We start from the raw sequence: 5,303 nt of genomic DNA, 5'->3' as shown, positions 1-5,303 counted from the left end.
ATATCATCATTGGAGGGCCATACAAAATTATCAACTTAAAAATTAGCCTGCTACATTGGGTCAAACATTTAATTAACTCACCCCTAATGCCTTGGCAGGGCCAGTCCAAATGATTTCATGGGCCTTATATGGCCCGAGGGCCAGACCTTCCCCACCTCTGGGCTAGGAGGATCAGTAATAGCTTTCAGGGTTTGTGACAGGCTTGGAGAAACGAGGATGTGAGTCTGGTATTACAAGGGAGGGAGATGTCAGAGCCAAAGCAAAGGAGACATGTGTAAGACCTGTAGGAAGAAGAAAAAATTCTCCCCTCCTGCAAACCTGTTCTCCTTCTCCTCTGGCCACCACTTTCCTCCTCATCACTCAATTCCAGTCCAAGCCTCACCCAGATCTCCTCTCTGCTGGCAGCATCCAGTCTCTTGAGGCCTTACAGATGGCGGATCTTTTAAAAGCTCTCAGACTCACTCATCTCTAATTGCATGGCCACTGCAGGCATTTCTGAACTTGACTACTCGAAAGGCTTACCTCTATCATCTCTTTCCCATCCATTTCCAACATGCTGTCAGGGAGTGCTTTCCAAGAGCAAATTCACTCCTATCACTCCTTTCCTTGAAACCTTTCAGGAACTCCAAATCACAGACACAGTAAAATGCCCAATCCTTAAAGCGTGCGGAAGATTCTTCATGCGCCACCCCTTCCTGCCTTCCCAACCTTGTGATGGCTCCCTTCCACCACAGGTGACTGCTTGGAATTCCAGACTCTCCTGCTCTCTATGCCACTGCACCTGCCCGGTCCTTCAACACCTGGCCCACTAATCCCTCCTGAGAAGCTGTCTCCCATTCTCTGCCCACGGCTGTATATATACCTCAATAATGGCACTTCCTGCAAATGTCTGGTTCCAGAGACCCTACCTCTCCAAGAGGTGCATCTTTAGTCACCCAACACCCAGCCCAGCACCTAATCCTGCACCTGACACAGCAGCTTTGCTCAATTAATGTTGATAAAGCAAAACTGAAGCTAGGACAAGATTTACAGGCAATTAAACCTAAAGTAGGGCCCTCCCTGGCCGGGTGGCTCAGTTGGTTGTAGCGTCATCCCAAGCACCAAAAGGTTGCAGGTTCCAGTCCTGGTAGGGCCCATACATAGGTTGTCGGTTCAATCCCCAGTCGGGGCACTTACAGGAGGCAACCAATTGATGGATGTTTCTCATATGGATGTCTCTCTTCTTTCTCTCTCTCTCTCTTCGTCAAATCAATAAAAGCATAACCTCCAGTGAGGATTAAAAACAAAACTGAACATAGGCAGTAAGGGGATAGAGACTGTGTGGAAAGACAGAGAAAAGGGAGCCAATAAAAACTGAGAGGTACAGCTGAACCATCATTTTTTTTTTAAAGAGGTAATGGGCCTCTGCCCACCTCGCCCACCCCAGCAACATGACCATTAGCTGTGGGGATCAGACAGTAAGTGCTTTCAATAAGCAGCCTGGGAGTGCACAACAGCCAACCCTACACCAAAGACTTTTTGCCTGAACTATGTGACCTGTTTCTGTAGCCCCCCTTGTTTTAAGAACACCTTTCCTCTCTCAGTAAAGTTTGAACCATGGAAATGCAAGAAACAAAATAAAACGGCATACTAAATCTGCCTTAAATACAATAGCTACATTCTGGCTACAAAAGATGTTTCCATCACTTTCTACATCAACGGGTAGAGATGTTGGATTCGATTCCGATTAACTTGGGGGTGGCAGAGGGTGCTCCTGGAGGCACGGCACCACAGACCTTCTTCCACACACCAGGCACACACAAGCTGCCTCAACATGTGATCTCCACGAGCACCAGTGCAACAGGGCTGCAGGCCACGTATTTCCCACCACTACATCCTGGATTAACATCTGTGGTTGGTTGTTGAAGCTCATGGAGAAATAAGTGGCCTTTTGTAAAAGTGCTCTCATACCAACAGGTTGCCTCATTTGCAAATCTTTGGGAATAATGTCTGGTAGCCACCAGTTAAGCAAATATGGAAAAGATACCCATGGTAAGATGTACCATCTTTGACTCTCTAGATTGGTTCAGGCCAAACAAGGAAGAAATCTTTTTGCTTAAAATACTGAACATTTTTCAAAACTAAACAGGAACTCACTAATTTAAAAAAAAAAAAGGCCCTCAAATCCCAGTCTAGTAGAAGGCATATATATGTATGTAAAATATCTCTACCATGTAACCAGGGACTACATGTAGTTTCAAAGTTTGTTTTTCTTTTTTGCCTCTCCTAAATTAGTTGATGGTAGATGTTTTCTCTAGGAAGTTATATCAAAATAACTCTTCTGTTCTGAATAATAAAGTTAACACTATAGAGAGATCTCATAGAAATCTTCAGGACCTGAGGTTTAAATTATTATACAGCTATTAGTAGTGACAATCAAGTACTAGGGAAAATACATTAGCCAACAGCTTTAACACAGCCCTGCATTACAAAACTAGAGGCAGAGGTTAAATTTATAATCTTCATTTCACCAGAGTCTCCTCTCCCACAGTTGGAAATTACAGTTATTTCATAAAAGGCTGTATACTATCAGCCTACTTCTGGTAACCTTTTGAAAGGCTTATGTTACAATGACATCAACTTTCCATTGGTATGGTAAACATTTTTTGATATAAAATCACTGCAACCCACTTTAAATGTATGTAATGACCAAAAATTGCTGAGACATATTTAAGTGATAGTTGGTGCCTGACATAAAAGATGTTGAATTGACCCCTACACACACTTAAGTATTCATATCAGTAGCCTATAGAGCAGTGGTTCTCAAGCTTGGCTAAACATTAGAATCACCTGGGAATCTTATTAAAATCCTGATTTCTGGGCCTCATCCTCCGGAAATTCTGTTTGTTACTAATGTTGTGGCCTCACCCCATAACAAAGAAACAGAATTTCCGGAGGATGAGGCCCAGAAATCAGGATTTTAAAGATTCCCAGGTGGTGATTCTAATGTGCAGCCAAGGTTGAGAACCACTGCTATAGAGGCAAGGATGAAGGAGAGGCAAAGATACTTAATTTTTCTTAAAGTTATCTGCCCTGTTTGACTTGATAGTACTAGCATAGATTATACCTATAATCTATAATAAAAGCATAATATGCTAATTAGACCAGATGTCCTTCTGGACGACCTTCCGGACGACCTTCCAGACAAAGCCGGGACTGCGAGGGAAGCCCGGGTCCTGGGTGCCAGAGGGAAGCCGGTGCCAGCAGCTGGGAGAAGGAAGGCCTACTCTTGCACGAATTTCGTCCATCAGGCCTCTAGTTATAAATAAAAAGATGAATTTTATGATGCTTCTTCATGCAAGCACAGACTAAACCAAGTTAGTTTTCTTTCTAAACTGAGATGTACCAATGGCACAGACGGAGAAACAAAGTTCAGAGTGTCCTTTTTACTTTCATTTCCATTTGGGTTTTTACCATTATTTATTCACCATACTCAATATAAACAGTTACACTTCACCATAATAAACAAGAGTATTTTCCAATGCAACAGACTGCTAATTTTTAACCTTCTAAAGTTTGCTCCTATGAATTATATTTTTATGTAATCATGATTTACTACTAAAGCCTGCCAATAGCATTATATCTAACAGCTGGAGTCACCAGAGGGAAAGTGCATTAATCTATGCAGGTCTTGCAAATCAGAAAACCTGGGTTTGAACTTGAACTAGCTGTGGGAGAAGCAGGTGGATCAACCTGTGAGCTTCAGTTTTCTCTCCTATACAAAAGGAAAACACTACTTGCTCCCTCCATAAGGATGGATACCTAATAAATTGTTCTCAACTGAATGACAAGTAAAGCTGAACATGGAGTAAAATCCCCTCTATTCATTTTGTCTCTAATCAACAAGTAAGTTATCACTTTCTATGAATTTTTAAATGAGCAGTGATTATAATAGATGATTCATAAAAACAATTTAACTGGCTACAGATGAATGGAGATGTGTGTGTGTGTGTGTGTGATATATATAAAGTAACAGTATTCAGCCATGAGAAAGAAGGAAATCTTGCCATTTATGACACCATGGATGGAACCTGAAGGCATTACGCTAAGTGAAATAAATAACAGATAGAAATACAAATACTGCACTTATATTAAAATCTAAAAGAGCTAAACTCATAGAAACAGAATGGGGGGGTGGAGATGTTGGTCAAACTTATAGTTATGAGTAAGTTCTGGGGATCTAATGCACAGCATAGTGATTATAGTTCATAATACTGTGTCATATCATATACTTTAAAGATGCTAAAAGAGTAGATCTTAAATGTTCTCGGCAAAAAAAAGAGAAATGGTAATTATGTTACGTGATGGAGGTGTTAGCTAAGTAAGGTTTGGGAAGTAATCATTTTGCAATATATGAGAGAATCAAACCAACACATTGTACACTTCAAACTTATACAGTGTTACATGTCAACTATATCGCAATAAATAAATAAATTAGCGGTGCCTAGGCTGTGAAAGGAAGAAAAACCACATCTAACTCCTAAAATTAAGTTACTTTCTAAAGTTATTAGAGAAGACGAGGGCTTTAAGGCATGAACAGGAACTGTTATGTTTAGAGTGATCTGCATCCAGGAAACTGAGGCGGAGCCTGTGGCGCAGACCAGCACGGTAATTTAATTGCCAGTCTTCGGGAGGGATCCACAGTCTCCATCATTCTGAGAGTGCTCTCTTCAGAGACCTGATTTTCTCCCTACCCCTTCCAATTGCTCCATCCCTTCCCCGCTTCCTCCTACTCTTTTGTTAGCTTTTAAACAGCTCTCCCTCTACCCCTTTTACAACTTTATGCATTTTTAACTCTAATTAGGAACGGGCTTGCCCCGCCCCCCAGGCTCCAGGGGCCTTCTGGACGCGTAGGAAATGCCTGCGGTCCACCTACGTAAGGGCTTCCACCTCTGATTACCACCTCGCGGGCTCTGCGGAGGAAAGGAGGCTGCGGGTCCGCGGCCACAAATCAGGTCCCCGGCCGCTCCACCGGCCCCAATCCTGCCCCCCAGAGCCCTGCATTCGCCTTAACCTAAAAAGGATTCAGGCAGTCACACCCCAGTCCTCCCAGCCCGAACCCGCTCCCCCACCCCACCGACAGGCTCGCCGCCCGCGCCGGCTTTGCAGAAACCCCAGCGCTGGTTCGAGGTGGAGGAAATGACCCAAAAGTTGTTGTTTCTGAGTCAAGACTTCCGCACGCAGCGGTGTCCCCCTGCCTCCCGTGACTGTTCCAGGGCTGCGTCCCTTCCCGTCCAGCGTCTGTTCTCGGGGCCCCTGCGTGC

The sequence above is a fragment of the Myotis brandtii genome, unplaced genomic scaffold, assembly GCF_000412655.1.
Source record: "Myotis brandtii unplaced genomic scaffold, ASM41265v1 scaffold686, whole genome shotgun sequence".
Lineage (NCBI taxonomy): Eukaryota > Metazoa > Chordata > Mammalia > Chiroptera > Vespertilionidae > Myotis > Myotis brandtii.
Note: the sequence above shows the minus strand (reverse complement) of the source record.